Genomic DNA, 22,593 nt, shown 5'->3' on the forward strand with positions numbered 1-22,593 from the left:
TGAATTTTCTAGCCACTGTTCCAAACTTTCTTTTATCAGAAATGAAATTTTGTATAAATACACTTAGGCTACTTGTTTGGAGACATGAAGAGTCATATGGATAAGAAATCATCCATAAGTAATGTTAAATTACCAAAGAATCATGAAGGAATTTTAGTTGGAAAGCTGTGTACTGACATGAAGAAGATGCCCTAAGACCCCATATGACATTTACACTTTGTAGTCCAAACCTGTGTAACAAATATATTTAACCACTTGCCAACAGTTCTGATAACAAGTTCTGTGATGATCAAGTTTAAAATTAATGCTGGTATATGATCTATAAATCTTACATACCTATACTTTACTCCAATCCATCATTACTAGAGTTCCTCATTGCTGCTTTGGGATATTATATAGCACAGAATAACCTTGACCATCACTGAAAAAATTAAGAATTGGCTTTAAAAGTCTTTGAACAATTGGTAAGAATCCCATGGTTTTTCACAAAACTTAGACTGACACTTGGCACATAGTGGGAGCACAACAGGGAGTTGTATATGAAGAAGACAGAGCTCTAGGAGTAGTACACAATCTCGCTCATGATTTTAATTTATTTTTACTCATTTATTTATTTATTTTTCATTATTTTAAAAAGCTATCCATCCCCAGAAAAGCCATATTGAGAAATTTATTTTAATGTGCTTCTGGGTTGGCAATTCACTATCTATTGATGAATGTAGGGCTTAAAACAACAGCTGAGGGGCGCCTGGGTGGCTCAGTCTGTTGAGTGTCCAACTTCAGCTCAGGTCATGGTCTCACAGTTCGTGGGTTCAAGCCCCATGTTGGGCTCTGTGCTGACAGCTCAGAGCCTAGAGCCTGCTTCAGATTCTGTATCTCCCTCTCTTTGTCCCTCCCCCACTCATACTCTGTCTCTGTCTCAAAAATAAACATTAAAAAAATTTTTTAAAAAAACAACAGTTGATTTTTTTTTTAATTGGGTAAGTATTTCTGGCTGTTGAAACCAGGGGGAAAAAAAGCAAAAGTGCCAATTTGGATGATGACAGCATTTATAAAGCTATCTTTAGCACTTTGAAGTTTTAACTCAGAAAAGATGGAGTACATGATAATTCTTAAGGCCTTTTAAAAAATTCTTCAGCAGGTATCTGATTAAATTTTAAATTATCATCTGAGTCTGGATTGATGAACTCAAAATTCCTCACTGCTTCTGGAGTAGAAAGTATCAGAAAAGAGAGAGAAGTCAGGTTCCTACCAATGCAAAGGAAAACCGAAGTAAGCCATTGTGAACGGTATCGGTTAAACCCTATTCTAGTGTGGCATGAGGAAAGGACCACAACAAGGGACACTAAGACCTGCTTTCAAAGGACTTACATAAACACGAAATACATGAAGAATCCTTTATAAAGCACTGCTGTATCTGTTTGGCTTGTTTTTTATAAGTAAACTGCTGTAGACATATAGGCAGGGCAGGGGATATGTCTGGTCTTTTCGCCACAATAGCCCCAATGCCTACTGCAATGCCTGGCACAGTGTAAGAAATCAAAAATTATTTGTTGGACAAATCAAGACTTTCAACAGTTATGTCAATACTGACATTTGGTTTCCTGGACTCTAGTGACCTAGCCCCTTTTGACAGACAGAATGGCCCTTCAAAGATGTCCTTGCTCCTTTCTCTCCTATCCCCAGCCTAGCTTCCCTTACATGCCAAAAAAGGCTTTCAGTTATAATTAAGATTATGGATACTAAGATGGGGAGATTGTCCTAAATTATCCAAGTGGGTCCAATCGAATCAATCACAAGAGTCCTTAAAAACAGAAGAGAAAGACAAAAGGTGGCATCAGAGAGGTGAGACAGAAGAGGAAAGAGGAAATACCGGAAGTGTGAAACAGAGGTGACCATTGTTGCTGGCTTTGAGAAGAGGGGTAAGAATGCCACAAGCCAAGAAATGAGGGTGATCTTTAGGGGCTGAGAAGGGTCCTCATCCGACAGCCAGCAAGACAACTGGGATGTCAGCCCAACAACTGCAAGGAAAAGAATCCTACCTCCAGCTCCAGGCTCTGAGCTGTCATCACAAATCCCGACGTGGAGCTTGAACCCACAAAACATGAGCTCAGGACCTGAGCCAAAGTCGAACATTCAACCAACTGAGCCACCCAGGTGCCCTGAGAGTCCGACTCTTGATTTCAGCTCAAGTCATGATCCCAGGGTCATGGGATCAAGCCCCACTTTGGGCTCTGTGCTGAGCGTGGAGCCTGCTTAAGATTCATATTCATATTCTCCCTCTCTCCCTCTCTCTCTCTCTCTCTCTCCCCTGCCCCTTTCCCCCACTCATGCTCTCTGTCTAAAATAAAAAAATTTTAAGCTATAAAAAAATACACCCCCCTTTAACCTCTACTCTAGCACCCTGTCCTCTTGCCATCACCCTGACACTACTCCAATAAAAGATCTAAAATCTTTAAATGCTTCAATCTGATCAAATCTCCTATTAACTTTTATTCATGCTGCTCATACTTGTCACGATAAAGGAAATATCTTGTTTGAAGGAAGGGAGGAAGGGATACCTTGAAACAAAATGTGTGGTTCACCAATCACAAATTCTATTTTCTAGTTACAATGTTCAGTCAGCATCCTACCAGAGTACATGACTGCCCCCACTGAATGGTTATAATAAAACTGCAAATTTCACATTCCTTGCAACATGCAGTACCAAGGACATATACCGAACTATGTTATTAAACAACCAGTATGTCAAATCCTGACTGACTTACCTTCAAAGGAAAAGCCTTTTGTTTTTAAATCTGGAACCATTTCTTTGCCTCTTTATATTTATACACTTGCTCTAAAATATTAAAAAAAAACCCAACCTCATAAACAATCTGTTTAACAGTAATTAGAATTTTATCTAGTTAAAACAACAGCAGAGCGTGCCACAACACAGATGGCAAAAGACTTTCTCCTTGCCTGATCAGTGTCAAAGAACCATTCTCCTATTTCACGATCAGGAAGAATTTTGTTATAGGCTATCGCATTTATAGCACACACACTAGTGAGTGAAAAGACAGCTTTATTAAGAAAGCCTTCGTTCAGCAGAACTCTTGGCTATTTCTCAATGTAAAGATTTTTCTTACTGCCCAGATAAAACCCAGCCAAATATATGATTAAGGAATCAGAATGGACGGAAGTCTGTACTATTGATTTCATTCTGGTTCCAAGTCCTTAAGCACACTAATTCCTTAGGGAACAGGTTCCCAAACTTGGAGCTTTTAAAAATCCCAATGCTCAAGTTATACCCCATACCAATTAACTCAGAACATCTGGGGATGGGGCAGGCATAAGTATTCTAAAAGATCCCTAAGTGGTTCCAGTATGATGATTAGCAGTGTGGCATGGTATGGTGCACTGAACGGAATCAGAGGCCTGGGATCTGGCAGTGGGCCCTGCTATGAGCAAGCTTGGGCACATCAATGACTGGGTAGCCATTTCCTCATCTATAAAAAGGTAAGACTGGGTAACTTATTGCTAATATCAAACATGTTATGAGTCTATGATGAGATTCCTTAGGTCTCTCCTAAAGATTAATAAACTGCCTCAATTTTAAACTCTCCCACCCCCCAACAAATCCAATCCATGATCTGATACTTTTCCCGCCTGTTAAGAGCTTATTTTTGTAAATAAAGATTATTTTAGAGTAGGGATCAAATTTAGCTCTTCAACTGCTCAGATCTTGATACACCATTATGTCTATCCAGGTCATAACATAGTATATGGACTGGGAAGGACTGGGAAGCTTGAATTACCTCAAAACACCACTTGTTATTAGACTACTTCTTGAATTCCCATTAAGTTATATACACGTTTTCTGGTTTTCCTAAATAGCATTCCTGGTTTTGTTTAGGTCACAGAGGTGTAACAGGATTTTAACTTTTCACTGATGTTAGCTCATTTCAAAGAAGGAAAGCATCAAGGACACTGGCCGGAAACATGAGTTGGGAGAACTGCTGAGGAGTGGCTGTTGCTGGACAGTCTCAAGCAGAGTTCCCGCCTTCAGCCAGACCTCTTACAAATGTACGCCACCAGTGATGAGGCTGCTTGAGAAAAGACTGATCCACTCAACATGTTAAGCACTTCATAGAACGAGGGTTTGGGGACTGGGTGGCAGACTTCTAAAACGGACCTCCAACGATCCCTGCACTCGTGGTACTCACACAATTGTATAATTACCTGTTCCTCTGAGTGTGGTCTGGGCCTAGCGACTTCCTTCGAAAGAAGAGAATATGGCAAAAATGATGGGCTATAACTTCTGTGATTAGGTTAAAAATGATGTCCTTCTTGCTAGTATTCTCTTCTGCTGGCACTCTTTCTTGCCCTCTTCCTTTCCTGCTCTGAGGGATACTCAACAGTAAGATCCATGTGACGAGGGACCAAGGGAGGCCTCTGACCAACAGCCTAAGGAGAAAATGAACCCTGCCAATAACCACGTGAGTGAGCTAGGAAGTAAACTTTTAGATGAGACTGCAGGCCCAGTCAAAACACCAATTGTAGCCTTCTAAGAGACCCACCTAAGCCATTCCTATATTCTTGACCCACAGTGAGATAGTAAATGTGGTTGTGAGCTGCTAAGTTTTGAGGCAATTTATTATGCAGCAATAGACAGAAAATACAGGCACAGAGCAACGAACACAAACACTGTACTGAAGGAACTAAGGGTTGAATAATGAGTAGGACCAAGGTATCAACAACCTAGTAATGGATAAGGGACACGTAAGTAAGCGTGATAAAGTGTTTTAAACACTCTGACAGAAGTAAAAATATGCAGGGTACAGTAAGGACATAAGAAAGGGTTTGTTTTTGGAAGGGCACAGGCAATGAAGTTCTTTAAAACAGGAATGTGAGTTGTAAGCATGAAATATAATGGTCAGTTTGAGAAACTACATGTAATCTGTTAAATCTGGAACATAGAGGGAAGAGATGATTATTAGTCCTCCAACTTCAAAAATGTGCAAGCATTTATAGGTAGCATAAGACTCAAAGAGGTCTCTAGTATTGTATGCTAAATTTATACTAGTAAACTCTCAACCTCCACTAGATTACAGAACACCATTATGGAATATCACTAACTATGAATAAATGATCCATGCTCCAAGACAGGACTTGGCCAGGGCCAATCCTTCCATCCGTATACTAGATCCCCATTCCCTTCCACCTATACAAGGAAACTGCTCCAGCAATGACCTCTTCTCTCTACTGCATTGTCAAATATTCCCTCTCTACTGGATCATTCCCATCCCATATTTAAAAACAAAAATAAACCTGCTCCCTTAACTCTACATGCCATGTGTACATAGCTCCCCCTTTATGATAAAATTCAAAAGTGTTGCCAATACTCACCCTCTCATCTCCTTTTGAATCCCTGTCAACCAAGCTTCTTTCTCCACCTATTTGTCGAACTTGCCCTTAATAAAGTCTATAATGACTCCCACACTGCTAATACAATGATTAAGTCTCAGTCTTCCTCTTATGTGTGGCCAACAGCTGATACAAACAATAACTCCTCCCATAAGAAACATGGCTCCCAGGGCACCCCACTGTCCTGATTTTCATCTTTCACATTATCTTTTGCTAGTTCCTCATTTCTCTATTCTCTATCTTCTGAATACATAATGTTCTAGACTTGTCCTTGGACCTCTTTTATGTAACTTATAATAAGAAATATATGCTCCATTTCTGGCACAAAGCTCCTAAAACTCCTGGAATTTTGGAATTTTCTAAGAGACAATAACAATAAGGACATCTTTTGTTGTGTTAATGAGATGACTTTTATAAAGCACCTAAAGAAGGGAGCTGGTTACCAGGAGAACCAATCACCAAATCTGAGGGTTGGAACTGCAGTCCCACCCACCTGCCATCTGGGAAAACAAGGGCAAGGGGCTGGAGGCTGAGTCAATCACTAACAGCCAATGATTTAATCAATTGTGCCTATGTAATGAAGCCTCCATAAAACATACAATAGGAAGGGTTTTAAGAGAGCTTCCAGGTTGGTGAACACATGAACATCTGCAAAGAGTGGGGTGCTCCTCGAAGGCACAGAAGCTCTGTACCCTTTCTTCATACCTTGCCTTATGCATTTCCTTCCATCCAGCTGTTTCTGAGTTACATCCTTTTATAATAAACCGGTAATCTGTAAGTAAAGTGTTTAAGTTCTGTTAGTCACTCTAGCATAAATTAACCAAGCTCAAGAAGCGGGGAGGGGTCACTGGGAACATCTGATTTGTAGCTGGTGGGTCAGAATCACAGGTTAGCAACCTGGACTTGGAATTGGCATCTGAAAGGAGGACTGAGCCTTTAACCTGTGGAATCTGATGCTATCTCCAGACAGAATTGACTTGTAGGATATCCAGCTGACACCCAAGAATTGCTTGGTGTGGGGAAAAAACCCACACTCTGGAACTGAGTACAGAATAGTATAGTACTTCTATCTACATTCACTCCCTAAGTGGTCTCCTCCAGTCTGAAGACTTTAAATACTACCTACAAACTGATGACTCCCCCAATTATTTACTGATAAAGAATTATTCTTTCTCCATAATTGTCCTCTAATACATCTAAACTTTCTACTCAACATTTTTAATTGGACATTTAATATGCCTTTCTTAGTATGTTCAAAACCAACTCCTGGGGTGCCTGGGTGGCTCAGTAGGTTGTGTCCAATTTTGGCTCGGGTCATGATCTCGCAGTCCGTGAGTTCAAGCCCCGCATCGGGCTCTGTGCTGACAGCTTGGAGCCTGGAGCCTGCTTCGGATTCTGTGTCTCCCTCTCTCTCTGCCCCTCTCCCACTCACACTCTGTCCCTGTCTCTCTCTCTCTCAAAAATAAATAAACATAAAAAAATAAAAAATAGGGGCGCCTGGGTAGCTCAGTCGGTTGAGCGTCCAACTTTGGCTCAGGTCATGATCTCACAGTTCGTGAGTTCGAGCCCCGCGTTGGGCTCTGGTGCTGACAGCTCAGAACCTGGAGCCTGCTTCAGATTCTGTGTCCCCCTTTCTCTCCGCCACTCCCCTGCTTGTGCTCTGTCTCTATCTTTAAAAAATGAATAAACATAAAAAATATGTATAAAAATTAAAAAAATAAAAAGTAAACCAAACTCCTAATTAACCTCACCACCATCCAACCCACAAACTTGCTCCTCTTCCACAGTCTTCCACCTTAGTAAATGATAACTATAAGCTTTTACTAGCTCAGGCCAAACGTCTACTGTTAGCCCTGCTTTCTCTCTCCCTTTTAGTTCTTATCCATCAGCTGAGTTCTTATCCAAAAACTGTTGGCTTCTCTTTTAAAATAGAATCATAAATTAAATAAACAAACAAACCATTTTTCACCATCTCCACTGCTACCAAGCACACACAAATTATTGCAATAGTCTCCTAAATGATTTATTTCTGCCTCAAGCCATCCACTTGCCTACCAGTGGTGATCCTTTCCAATCCCCATGCCTCCCAACATTCCCCCTCCCCTTTCCACCCTTTATTGTTCTCTATAGTACTTATTGCTATCTGCCATCCTATGCATTTCATCTGTTATCTTCTGTCTCCCTTCACTAGAATGTAAGCTCCACAAGAACAGGAATTTCTGTAATGTTGTACACTGTTTAGAACAGTGCCTGACAATAGTAGGCATTGTATTAATATTTTTGTTTGATGAATGACTGAACCAACCAAGGGGATTCTCTCACAGATCCATTCTAATATAGGGAAATAATCTCAATAATTTCAAAGGTACCAAAATATTACATTCATATTTCAATCATTGTGATGTAAGTTCTGGCAGTTTTAACTCCCTAATTATATTCATATTGGGCTCCCATTAGTTTGCATTCCCCTGGATGCAATTATGTGGGGAAGAGAAGTGCAGAATGATCTTCAACAACAAGGAGAACCCAGATTGATTTTTAAAACTAATTTTCCAGGGGCGCCTGGGTGGCTCAATCAGTTGAGCATCCAACTTCAGCTCAGGTCATGATCTCGCGGTCTGTGAGTTCGAGCCCCCCGTGGGGCCCTGTGCTGACAGCCCAGGGCCTAGAGCCTGCTTCGGATTCTGTGTGTGTGTGTCTCTCTCTGCCCCTCCTCCACTCATGCTCTGCCTCTCTCTCTGCCTCTCTCTCTCTCTCTCTCTCTCTCTCTCTCTCTCTCTCCCTCAAAAATAAAAAAACATTAAAAAAAATTTTTTAATAGAACTAATTTTCCATAGATAATCAAAGTGTAGGATTGCAAAGTGTAGGATTAGAGGAGACGTTAGGTAAAAATTTCAAATTTTACTAGTACCAACAAAAACTACTTTAAGGTTTTATAAATTTTTTCATAAGTAATTTATAACCTTTGCCTAATATAATACCACATGTTTTCCATCTGTACTCCAACCTATATTTTCCTTTTTCTAAACTATCTGTGGTAAAATAAATAAATAAACAAATAAACTATTTAGATGAAACTAGACTTACAGATTCTCAAAGATAAGAAGAGGACTTGACTGAGCTAAAATAATATATTATTACACTTGTATTTGTATAATGTTTTACACATTTTCCAAAATGCCTTCACACCTCTATGATGATCTTCATACTGATATGTACAATAAGCAAGCAGATATTAGCTCACTCTCCCCTACCTCCCACATACTTAAACATACCATACAGATGGAAAATTTTGAGTTTTAATGAGATTAACTGACTTGCTCAGGGGCACAAAGCTATTTAAGTGGTTCAACCTGGACTGTAACCAAGTTCTTTCAAATCCAAGTCTACTGTTTTCTATCACAACATATTACCTCACCCAGTGATTAAAGAAAGGTACCACTGCCTAAGTCTACAAAACTTGACTGTGAAAGCGTCTTCCTTCAGGATGGGGCATTTTCACATTCCAACCTATTATAAAATGCTTTGCAGATGACACAAATGTGCAAACATTCCTACAGGGAAAAAAAAGGAGAAAAAGCCCAAGAACCAATAAAAATCAAGTAAAGAAAACTCAGTCTCCAAAGCAGTAGTAAGATGAGATTAATATTCTCTGCACACAAGATCAAGGTTTTCGAATAGTTCAACTATCAAACAGATACTTAATACCACTCAGCCAGAGGTAGATGTTTAACAGGGGCCATTAATAAGTAAAAATCACTTATTACGGCTAGAACTCATAGTAGGTCCCTATCTGAATAACCCTGGAAATCTGGAATGAAAATAAGAAGAATGAATTCTTTTTGCCCTTCTCCCCTACAGCTTAACTCAGGTTTAGATCAACAAGTGCTTCCATGACTCATTTCATCTGGACTTCTTCCTGGTTTCCTCTAATATTTAAGATGAGGAGAGAGAGGAATTCCTTTATCATTCCAGCTGTACCCTAAAGCAATTCAAAAGTGGGTCAAGAGTAGAACTCAAAAAAGAGTACATTCCGTGTGAGATTAAATGCTTTGTTCTTCCCATCACCAGAACCTAACTGTGTGTCTCTGACCCATATTAAAAGTTCTTCTAGGGAACACCTGGTAGCTCAGTCGGCTGGGCATCTGACTCTTGATTTCGGCTCAGGTCATGATCTCACTGTATTTGAAATCGAGCTTTGCATCAGGCTCTGCACTGAAAGCACGGACACTGCTTGGGATATTCTCTCTCTCTCTCTTTCTTCCTCCCTCCCTCCCTCCCTCCTTCCCTCTCTCTACCACTCCTCTGTTCATGCTCTCTCTCAAAATAAATAAATAAACATTAAAAAAAAAAAAGTTCTCCTAGTAGAAATCTAGATTCATTTCTGAAGCCAAGTCAGACATACTCGGGCCTCTCAAACTACAAATATGCCTACAAGCTCAGTGGGCAGTAGCACACAGGAATTAACAGAACCTGGCCTAGGTAGGGAGAGCCACTCCTTTCTACGACCAGGACAGACTAACCTAAAAATAGGTAAGAATTAACCACACACGGTTTGGTTCTATGAAAGAATATTTGCTACCACAGATACTCTCCTTTCTTCCATTTCAGCCAATACCTAGGGACTGACATGTCACATCAGACTTTATTTCCAGTTCCTTCAAGAAAGTAATGGCTGGTGAGAAGTTAAAATAATTTAACTATGTAGGTTAAAAAAAAAAAAAAGTTAAAACTACTCTAAAAGAAATATGTAATATAGTTAATAGTGATTTGGGACCTACACCCTAAGTAATGAAAACGATCTTTGGTCTGGATTATCCCTTGCAAAGCCTGAAATAGAGTAAGACAAGCTAGGTACCTAGAGCACAATATTTAAGGAGGCAATGGGAAGTGCAGTACTGGCACCAGAGAGTGAGTGCCTCCTTAAATTTTGTATTAAAGGTGCCCCTTTATACTGTGAGATATATACACATATATCTACTGTGAGATATTCACTCATTCATTCATTCAAGGCACAGTGGAATATTCTGCGGCTTTAACAAACACCCCAGCAGAATTTAAAGTCTGAAATCCTGATCACATTTATCATGACTATCTTCTGAATAGAATAAGAAAAGGAGAGGCTTGACATTTTGCACACATTCTGAAATGCAATTGCCTTAGAAAAAGGAAAAGTTTATAGTGTAAATGGAAAAGTTCAGTGTTTACAGAGAGATTTCCAATTTGAACATGAAGGACAGGGATTATTCTTCTGCCTAAACAACTAGAACCTAGACAAAATATGGAAAACAACTGTTTTCAAGCACTGAACAAAGGCAACACAAGACTGTGATCCCAGACTACTGCTCTAAAAGGGCAATAAATGAGAGAAACCTCTAGCTTTCTGCCTGGAGGTAATTTCCAGGCAATGGTACAGAGGAGGATAACCCCAAAAGAATCCAGCACTACTGCTGAGTTTAAAAGACACAGATCAAAGTTTGAAGAGGCCAAGGAGGCTAGAATTTTGTGTAGCAGTACCAACTAGCTGAAAGGAGAGATCTACACAAAGAAAGAGATCCAAGAAACTGCATAGGGAACCTAGTGGGTCTTTGGCTGAATACAATTTGTACATGTAGAACGTGAAATCCCAAGAGGTCAGGCAAAAACAGAATCAACCCAGGGAAAGAAAATTACTAGGAAGCTGTTAGATAAAAAATTGCCAGAACTCACAAAGGGCCAGGAATTGTTAAAGTTCCCCCTCTGCAAAGTGGAGAAATCTTGTGGAACACAGAAGTCAACAATGACCCTAGAAGGGCCATGCCTTAGAAGTGAGGTTAAAATAGTCCTACAGTAAAGGCAAGTCTGGGTTTGCCCCGAAACTGTTTATAAACAAGCCATGAAAAGACCAAACTTTACCTGCAAGTAACTTAGCAGTTTACCATAAAAATTCCAACAGTCTTTAATGTAATACAACAAAATCCAGGAAACAACACAAAACAATGATGATCACACAATCAAAACCTATTATGTAACATACAGCATTAAAATTAGGTTTATAAATAAGCAATAAAATGTGACCCATGAACTAGAAAACCATTGTCAGTATTAACAGAATCAGAAATGAAAGAGACGATCAAATTAGGAGATGAAGATCTTACAGCAACTATAATATACTTGCTCAACAACATAATAGAAAATCTGAATATAATGAGGAGATAAGGAAATCTATAAAAATTAATCAAATGTAACTATTGGAGATGAAAAATACAATGTCTGAAATAAAAATGTCATTGGGAGGGATTTATAGTAGATTAGCCATTGCAAAAGAAAAGATTAGTATTTAAACCTGAAGACCAGAGAATAAAACTGCTCAAAAAAGTAAAGACGAATGAAGATATGCCCCTCCCCCCCCCCCAGGAACAGATCAGCAGTCTATCATATGTTTAACCTGAAGCCTGAAAACAAAAGAGGTGTAGCTATGTTGGAAAAGATAATGGCTGAGAAATTTGCAGTTTGTTGAATACCTCAAACTCACAGTTCCAAGAAGTCCAAGGAATCCCATATAGGATAAACACAAACACACATTCACACATACACATAAAGCATATCATAAGCCAATTACTGAAAACAGTGACAAAAAGTCTTAAAAGCAGCTAGAAAATAAAAGGCACACTACATACAATGGAACAAAGAGAAGAATCACCACAATACTCAGAAGGTATGCAAGCCAGAAGACAACAAAATAAAATCTTTAAAGAACAAAAAGATAAAAACAAGACAACCTAGTACACAGAAGAGTTAACTCAGCAAGCTCAAGACTGTTATCCTTAGAAAACTTTCACTAGCTAATACAGGTGGTTCACTGTGCCTACAGTGTTCGTGCAAACAATATGATCTATGCTAAACGCCTGCTTTCCTTCTGGGAGTCTGGTATTTTGGTGCATGCTAGGCAGAGGATGCTTATGTGACCAAACTCTCAATAAAAACCTTGGACACTGAGTCCCTAATGGGTTTCTCTGTTAGACAACATTTCTCATGTGCTGTCACAATTCACCGTTAAGAGAAAAACATTTCCTGTGTGACTCCACTGGGAGAAGACTCTTGGAAGCTTGTGTTTTGTTTTCTCCAGGCTTTAGTCATGCACCTTTTCCCTTTGCTAATTTGGCTTTGCATCCTTTCACTGTAATAAATCATGAGTGAACTACATGCCCAGTCCTGAAAGTTCTCCTAAAGAAACACCAAACCGGAAAGCAGTCCTGGAGACTCTCAACACACTAAAATTCAGCAGCCAGAAAAAAATCTTTCCGAAATCTTGATAAAATACTTTTTTTAGACAAATTAAAGCTGAGAGAATTTGTCACCAGCAGACTCGCACAATAAAAAAAAAAAAAAATGCTGAGAAAAAAAATGGGTGCTTGGGTGGCTCAGTCAGTTGGGCATGCAACTTCAGCTCAGATCATGATCTCACCATTTGTGAGTTCGAGCTGCACATCAGGCGCTCTGCTGTCAGCATAGAGCCCGCTTTGGATTCTCTGTCCCCCTCTCTCAAAAATAAATTAACATCAGGGGCGCCTGGGTGGCTCAGTCGGGTAAACTGCCGACTTCAGCTCAGGTCATGATCTCGCGGTCTGTGAGTTTGAGCCCCGCGTCAGGCTCTGTGCTGACAGCTCAGAGCCTGGAGCCTGCTTCGGATTCTGTGTCTCCCTCTCTCTCTGCCCCGCCCCCTACTCATGCTCTCTTGCTCTCATGCTACTCATGCTCTCTTGCTCTCAAAAATAAATAACATTAAAAAAAAAGTAGCATTTAAAACAAATAAATAGGGGCGTCTGGGTGGCTCAGTCGGCTAAGCATCTGACTTCGGCTCAGGTCATGATCTCCCAGTTTGTGAGTTCGAGCCCCACGTCGGGCTCTGGGCTGACAGCTCGGAGCCTGGAGCCTGCTTCAAATTCTATGTCTCCCTCTCCCTCTGCTCCTCCGCTGCTCATGCTCGGTCTCTCTCTCCTTCAAAAATAAATAAAAACATTTAAAAAAAATAAAATAAAACAAATAAATAAACATTAAAAAATAACGGTGAGAAAGAATTTCTGCAGAAGAAAAAATGACCATAAACAAAGCATAAATCATAAATCTCATAGGAATGAAGAGTACTAAAGTGGGTAAATATGTGAATAAATATAAAATATTTTTCTTTGTTAAGAAAGATTAAAGATTTAAAGATTCTTTAAAAGAATAATAATCTTATGGAGGTTGTAAAATGTATAGAAATAAAACGTATGATAATATTTGGGGAAATGATGGGATAAGGGAAAAAATGACTATGCTTAAAGTCACACATTATACATGAAGTGATAGATTATTATTTGTAGGAAGACTGTGATAAGTTAAAGATGTTTATTATAACCATACAGCAACCAATGAAAAAGATAAAGAGTTACAGTAGTAGTGTAGGCAGTAGTGGAGAGAAAATGGAACACTAAAATGTACTCAATTCCAAAGAAGAGTTAAAAAAACAAAGAAGAGATGGGACAAATAGGAAACAAACAGCAAGATGGCAAACATAAGTCCAATAATATTATATGTAAATGGTCTAAACATCTGACTGAAAGGAAGAGACTGTCATGTATAAAATGCCATCTAAAGAGAACCCCACTTTAAATATAAAAACATAAAGGTTAAAATTAAAGGATTATAAAAATATACCAGGCTACCACTAATAGAGTTGAAGTATCTATCTTAATATGAGAAAAATTATATTTCACAGCTAAGACTATTACTAAAGATAAAGATCATTTCATAATGATAAAGGAAATCAATTTAATCAAGAAGATAGAAGAATCTAACTAAACAGCTTCAAAACACATAAAGCAAAAACTGACAGAATTGCAACAAAGGACAAATCCATAATTGATATCAATGATTTCAACATTCCTGTCTCAATATCTGATAGAACAAGTAGATAGAAAATGAGTAAGGACAGAGCAGACTTGAACAATACTATCAACCAACTTAATCTAACTGAATTTATAGAACATTCAACCACCACTGACAGAATATACACTCTTTTCAAGTAACACACTGAACCATTACCCAAGACAGACTACATTCTGAGCCATAAAACCTTCTCAATAAATTTTAAGGATTTTAAATTACACAAAATACATTCTATTATCACAGTGGAATTAAATTAGAAATTAAAATCAGAACATCTTTAAAATCCCCAAACATCTGGAAACTAAATGCTATTCTAGATCTTAAAAAAGAAAAAAGGTTTGAAATCAATGACCTAAGCTTCCACCTTAAGAAATTAGGAAGAGAAGGGCAAATTAAACATAAACAGTAAATAAAGTGTTCTCTCCTTTTCTGTTAAAAACAAAAAAAAGTAAGATCGGGGTGGGGGAATGAAAATAGGGAAAACAAAACAGAAAATGGGGATGGTGGATGGTGTGGGGTGGGGGTGATAAAAGAATCAATAAAGACCAAAAAAGCTAGTTTTTCCAGATTAGTAAAATGCAAAATGGTAAAGACACTCTAGAAGACAGTTTGGCAGTTTCTTATAAAACAAAACATATTCTTACCCAATTCAGCAATCACGTTCCCTGGTATTGACCCAAATGAGTTGAAAACATATCTCTACACAAAAACCTGGACATGAATATTTATATAAACCTTACTTACAATTGTCAAGACTTGAAAGCAACCAAGACTTCCTTTAATAGCTGAATGGATAAACTGTGGAACATCAATGGAGTATTATTCAGGGCTTAAAAAAAAAGAGCAATGAAGCCAGGAAAAGACACGGAGGAAACGTAAAATGCATATTACTAAGTGAAGGAGCCAATGTGAAAAGGCTATATACTGTAGGACATTCTGGAAAAGACAAAACTGTACAGTCAGTAAAGATCAATGATTGCCAGGAGTGGAGGGGAGGGGGGGGGGGAGAAACGAACAGGAGGAGCACACAATTTTTAGGGCAGTGAAACTACTCTATATAATGCTATAATGGTGAATACATATCATTAAACATTTATCCAGACCCACAGAACACACAACACCAAGAGTGAATCCTAATGTAAACTATGGACTTTGGTTGATAATGATGTGTCAATGTATAGATTCACTGACTGTAAGAAATAAACCACTCCTGTGAGGAATGTTGGTAGTGGGAGGTTTTGCATGTGTGGGAAGCAAGGGGTATATAGAGAAATCTGTACTTTCCACTCAATTTTGCTGGGAATTTAAAATTGCTCTAAAACACAGCCTATTTAAAAAAAAAAAAAAATCTTAAGTCCATTAAAGCAAAAGCTGACTCTCTAAGTAAAATTCATAAATCTCTAGCCAGACTAATCAAGGGAAAAAAAGGAAAAAAGGCAAAACACCAGTATCAGAAATGACAAAGAATTTATAGACATTAAAAGGAGAATAAGGGAATGTTATGAACAATTCTAGGTCAATAAATTTAACAATTCAGATGAAACAGACAAATTCCTTAAAAGACAAGCTACCAAAGCTCACTTAAGAAAAAATAAGTAAATCCTGAATCAGTTTTAAACAAACTGAAACCATAGTTTAAAATCTTTCCATAAACAGAACTCCAGGCCCACTGGCTTCATTGGTGAATTCTACCAAGAATATAAGGAACAAATAATACCAAAGCTAAAAAACATCCAAAAAAATTGAAGAGCAGAGAATACTTCTCAGTTCATTCTACAAAGCCAGCAGTATCCTGATACCAAAACCAGACAAAGACATTCTAAGAAAACTATAGACCAAATCTCTCATGAATATGGACATAAGAATTCTTAACATTTCTGTAAATCAAACCCAACTAAACATGAAAAGTATAATGCATCAGGACCAAGTGGTGTTTTTACGAGAAAAGCTAAGTTGGTTTAACCATTAAAAATGAATTGATGTTAAAAAAAAAACCTTTAATATAAGATTCTGTCCTTTAATGTGGAATACATGTTCTCATTTTCTTATTCTTTATTAACTTTTTGAATGCTTGTTTATTTTTGAGAGAGAGATAGAGAGACAGAGTGTGAGCAGGGGAGGGGCAGAGAGAGAGAGAGAGAGAGAGAGAGGGAAGGAGGGGGAGAGGGAAGGAAGGAGAGAGGGAAGGAGGGAGGGAGGGAGACACAGAATTTGAAGCAGGCTCCAGGCTCTTAGCTGTCAGCACAGAACCTGACGCAGGGCTCCAACTCATGAACCATGAGATCATGACTTGAGTTGAAGTTGGCTGCTTAACCAACTGAGCCCCCCAGGTGCCCCCATTTAACATAGCTTATTAATATATTCAGATCCCACATGTACATTAATGTAAGGCATGATGAATATATTAAGTAGTATTTTAAGTCAAATTCCTCACCATTATCTTAATTTCATTCAACTCCAAATATGAGCTTTTGCTTATCAGAGTTCTCACCAATGAAATTAAACATCTCCTTTAGCAATAACAATCAAACTCCACCCACATTTCTGTATGAAATCCTAGGTTTCTTCAAAAGAATAATGTTCCAAGAAAGAAAAAGAAAGTGAATATGAGAAAAGTCAATAACCAAAATAAATAAATAAATGTATCCATCATACCCTGCAAGCCACATAAAACACTACCGTTTACCTTTACTCTACACCTGCTATCTTTAAAAACAGCCTTACCCAAAAAACCAGGGCAAAATTTGAATGAAAAAAATTGTAAAGAATACCTGAAAAGTTGCTACTAGGATACTTACTCGAATCAAGCATTCAAATAGCTGTTTTCTGATAAAACATCTTTTACTCGTTGAACATCTTAATTTCAAAACAGCTACACATCCTTATCTTCTACTGACAAATCTTGTATACTCCAAATCTAAGATCAATTGTTCACTTTTCAGGACCAGAATCTCCTGTGTTATTTAGGTTTCCTCCCTTTAAATGTACCCACTCTTTAATTAGTGTAAAAATTAAGACAACTTAAAACTGTGTTACTCTGTACTTTCCACATTTCTTTCACATCATTCTGACTCCCATAAGAACTTGGTGAAAAGATACTTCAGCTTACAGAGAAGACAGGTGAAGGTCTGAGAGCTGAAGTGATTTGCCCATGATCACATATAACTGGAAAGCAGTGAAGCTAGAATTAATTAGAACCCTAATCATAACCCAACTCACTTTCTACTTTATCACAATGCTCCAGGCAATTTTTGAAGAGAGAAAGAAAGGAGATACAAATCAAATCACTAAAGTCTCTATGTAAATGGCAGCTAAGTCAATTATCTGGAGGTGAAAGAGGTTAAAAGTTATTGGTTACAAGGAGATACAGATTCAAAACTGCCAACTATCTCTAATCTTTTCACTATTTCAACATTCTCTTTTTAAAGAAAGGAATGCTTAATAATTGCTATGTTGCTTTATATGATAGAAAACTCTGAACGTGGGCAATTAAATCAATAAAATCTGACTAAGCATATTTTGGCTCATTATGAAAGTGTAACAGAAAAAGAATGGATAAGAAACCTCAGAGCACTAGGACACAACCAAAGCAGACACTGTGACTAGTCCAATCTCCATTCTGCAACTTCTAAGTGGCAGCAACCAGGAAAACTGACTTCAGCTCAAGGGTGGGCTTATCCCTATCCTCACTGCTAGAAATTGAATCAGAAGTGAGGAGGAATCATGCCAATGAGACATAAAAAAAGGTTCTCTGTAAGAGCTTCTGGTTAAGTTTGTCCTTTCTGTTCAGAGGAAGCTGTGGGGTATCCAATCAGATGGAGAGGGCACCAAATGTGGGGTGCTCTGATCTGGTGGAGGCCAGCAGCACAGATGAAGAATTCACTCACCCAAGGCAGAATAAAATAGATACAAGATTACACTGCAAGGGCAGGTAGGGCAGAGAGCAAAAGAGACCGAGACAAGGCAGTAGTGACGGGCCACATTTATAGAGCAGAGCAAAGGATACAGGGACAGACAGAATTTTCCATTTTTTGGTAATGTGAGGAACTGTGCCTGGTTGTAATTGGTCAGTTAGGTCTACGGTTATTTCGACGTGGGTAACTTCATGAGCCTATTTGCACTGCCTGTTTGTATTCAGCTCAGTGATGAGAGTGGGCCCTTTTCTATTACTCAGGTTTCCATCACTCAAGCTTGTTGCCTAAAAGCAGCCCCTACACAAGCCAGACTTTTCTTCCTTGTAGAAGAACATATGGTTCTTTTCTGGCAACCATCATATAACTACAAAGAAAATCCTGCCTTGGCATAAAGCCAGTACTACAGAGCCTAGAGTAGAACAATGCAAAGAATCTGAATTCTTGGTGTCTTCATGAAGGTACTGACCAACATTGTCCTGAACACTACTGTCCTCTCGTCTTCCAGTTATGTTAAAAGCTATTAACTACCTTATTGTGTAAGGCTGTTTGCAATGGACCTTCTGATACTCAAAGCTGAAAGAAGCCAGAGCGAAACAGACAGAAACAGATACTGAGATAATACATCTAGCTGATGAATTATAAAATTTGTGTGAGAACCAAACTGAGCTCTTGGATTTTCGAAAAGATTTTAAAAACACTTACTCCATTAGCAGGTAATTTAGACACATTAATATAAAATGGAAAAATATATAGAATAATGGGAAGGAAATGGAAGTCTTTGCTTATTTTTTATGATTAATATTTTTTTCTGACTTGGATATTCCTGAAAGACTTAGAGGGAGGCAGAGTTTGCAAGGTGGGGACGTGTCATTATTCTGCACAGTTTCCCCACAACTACAACTAAATTGAGGAGGTGACTGGGAGGCTACAACAAAAATCATTTTTGTTAATGGTTCAGGACCAGTCTTGGGAAATATTAACCAGTGTCCTACTAATGTTGGTCTTAGGGCTGACATTCATTTTTACAAAAAAAATTCTGGATGCCAAATGCAGAGAATGCTTATTAATTCTAAGTGCTACTAAAAGAAGTAAGTCTAAAAAAGACAGTGTTAAAAAGAAAACGACAGGCCCGAAATGGCATTACTTGGGCCAAGGTAAGTAACCAAACCAGGGTTTTAATACCTAACCTAACCACAGTTTCAAACTCCCACAGAAACAGAAGTCTTAACCTATCAATCAGGAAGTTTTTGATAAGCACCAGTGAGGCCATCTGTCAATGGCCCCACTCACTCCCCCAATGAAAGAGGAGGAAATCCACCTAATAATACCCCTTGTCCTCCCACCTCAGGGAGGATGACAGATCCTTTCTTTTCTTTTGCTAGTAACTTTCTTGCCCTACCTTCCTTCCTACAAAAAAACTTCCATTTTGTACAGACCCTCAGGGATCCCCTCTACTTGCTAGATAAGACGTTGCCCAATTCATAAATTGCTTAACAAAGCCAATTAGATCTTCAAATTTACTCAGCTGAATTTTTGTTTTCTAACAATGTCAAACAGGGATACACTTAAATTCCAAAACTGCACTGCAATTTCTGCTTTCTCCAACACTGCATATCTTCAATGCCTCCATGATATTCTATTTGGGATGTTCTTCACTAGCTCAACTGGTTAAGGTGATTCTTGCTCTAACCACCACTTGACTCTCCCTTCACCACTGCTTCCCAGAATCCGTCTCTAAAAGAGTAAGAAGGAAAAGGAAATGAAAGGGAATGAAAACAATACACTAGAAAAAATAAACACAAAAAAAGGCAGTAATGGAGGAACTGAGGAACAAAGGGATATATTTTTATTAAAAAGAAGACCTTTGAATAGTTACTTTCAATGTAAATAATTTAAGTCTTCTATTATAAAGCAGAAATTGGTAGATTTTAAAAGATGATTGAATTATATGTTATCTACAAGAGACTCATTTTGTATCCAAAGACACAAACAGGTTGAACGAAAAAAAATGAAAAAAGACATTCTATGCAAACTAACCAACCAAAAGAGAGCTAAAGTGGCTATATTTATATCAGACAAAAGACTAAGTAAAAAATAGTTATAAGAGATAAAGAAGAACATTATACACCAACAAAAGGTAAATCAGCATGAAAATATATCAAATATAAACATATGGACCTAACAAAAGATCCTCAAAATATATAAACCAAAAACTAATGGAACTGACAGAAAAAACATTCTATAAGAATAGCTGGATACTTCAATATCTCACTTTCAACAGAAAAACCAGACAGATAATCAGTAAGGAAATTGAAGACTTAAGCAACACTATAAGCCAACTAGACCTAACAGATATATAAAGAACATTCCACTCAACAGCAAAACAATTCATTCTGGAATATTCTCCTCAAGTCCACACGGAACATGTTCAGGATAACCCATATGTCAGGCTAAATACAAAAATAAGTCTCAATAAACTTAAAAGACTGATATCATACAAAGTATATTCTCAGAACACAGTAGCATAATACTAGAACTCAATAACAGAAGGAAAACTTACAGATATGTGGAAATTAAAAGACAAACTCTTAAACAGACTCAACAACTAATTTACATTTATCGTAAATACCTATAGTAAAAAAAAAACAAAACCAGTTTTCAAATCAATAATCTAACTTTACACCTTTAGGAACTAGAAAAAGAGCAAACTAGTAAAAGAAAGAAAATAATAGATTAGAGTCCTGGAGGTAAATTGAATAGAGAACAGAAAGACAATGGAGAGAACCAACGAAACCAAAAGTTGGTACTTGAAAAGATAAACAAAATGACAAACTTCTAGTTAGATTAAGAAAATAAGAGAGAAGACTCAAACACCTAAAATTTTAGTTGTCTCTTATAACTACTGACCTTAAAAAAATTAAAAGGATCATAAAATACTATGAACAATTGAAATGCCAACAAATTAGATAGCCTAGATGAAACGAGCAAATTCCTACCATGATCTACCAAATTGACTCAAAAATAAATTAAAATCTTAACAGATCTGTTAATGGGAGACTATATCAGTAATCGAAAACCTCCCAACAAAGAATTAACACCAATCCTTCTCAAACTCCTGCAAAAAATTTGAAGGAACACTTACTAACTCATTTTAAGACACAAACATTGTCTTGATAACAAAGCCAAAGATACCGTAAGAAAACAACAGATGAATATCCCTTTTAAACAGAGATGCAAGAGTCTTCAACAAAGTACTAGTAAACTTAATCAGCAGCATATTAAAAAGACTTTGAACAGGTAGTATTTATTCCAGGCTTGCAAAGGTAGATAACATATGAAAATAAATCAATATAACATACCTTATTAATATAATGAAAGAAAACATGATCATCTCAATTAATGGAAAAAGGCATGACAAAATTTAACACCTTCTGACAATTAAAAAAAACCAAAAACTCAGCAAACTAGAAACAAAAAAAGCTTTCTCCCTACCAAACATCGTACGAGAAGTTCTAGCCAGAGCGATTAGGCAAGGCAAAATATATAAAGGCATCCAAACTGGAAAGAAAGAAGTAAAACTATCCCTATATGCAGATGACATGATCTTATTTGCAGATGACATGATCTTATACATAGAAAATCTTAAAAACTCTACAAGAAAAATTATTACAGCTAATAAACAAATTCAGTAAGGTACAGAGTATATCAACAAACAAAAATCAGTTGTGTATCTATACATTAGCAATGAACAATCTGAACAGAAGATTAAGAAAATAATTTCACTTACAATAGCGTCAAAAAGAATAAAACACTTAGGAATAGGGGCATCTGGGTGACTCAGTCAGTTAAGCATCCAACTCTTGGTTTTGGCTCAGGTCATGATCTCACAGTTCATGAGTTTGAGCCCCTCATCAGCAGATAGTGCAGAGCCTGCTTGGGATTCTTTTTCTGCCCCTCCCACTTGCACTCACACATGCTCTCTTTCTCTCAAAATAAATTAAAAACAAAACAAAACAAATAAACAAAACACTTAGGATTAAATTTGACCAAGGAAGTACAAGGCATGTAATGTACACTGTAAGGTACAAAAGACTACTGCAAGAAAATAAAGAAGACCTAAATAAATGCAAAGACGTCATATGTACATAAGTAGGAAGACTTAAAATTGTTAATTAAGATGGCAACAATCCTCAAAGGGATCTACAGACTCAATACAATCACTATCAAAATCTCCATAGTTGTTTTTGCAGAAATGAGAAAGGTGATCCTAAAATTCATACAGAATTGCAAGAACCAAACTAATCTTGAAAAGAACCAAACTAATCTTAAAAAAGGCAAAATTAAGTTGGAGAACTCACACTTC

The 22,593-nt window shown here is 37.7% G+C and overlaps 1 protein-coding gene across 3 annotated transcripts in view; it reads right to left on the reverse strand.

Annotated features, from left to right (window-relative positions):
• The window catches only part of GLCE (glucuronic acid epimerase), a 113,628-nt gene that overhangs the window by 69,134 nt on the left and 21,901 nt on the right, over positions 1–22,593 (reverse strand). Inside the window, exon 2 of one of the 3 annotated variants that reach the window (XM_023255128.2) lies at positions 6,112–6,178. The exons of the other annotated variants lie outside the window; for them this stretch is intronic. The gene's annotated coding sequence lies outside the window, so the exon portion shown is untranslated. The remainder of the gene's footprint in view (positions 1–6,111; positions 6,179–22,593) is intronic. 3 annotated transcript variants of the gene reach the window in all.

The sequence above is a fragment of the Felis catus genome, chromosome B3 (genome assembly GCF_018350175.1).
Source record: "Felis catus isolate Fca126 chromosome B3, F.catus_Fca126_mat1.0, whole genome shotgun sequence".
NCBI lineage: Eukaryota > Metazoa > Chordata > Mammalia > Carnivora > Felidae > Felis > Felis catus.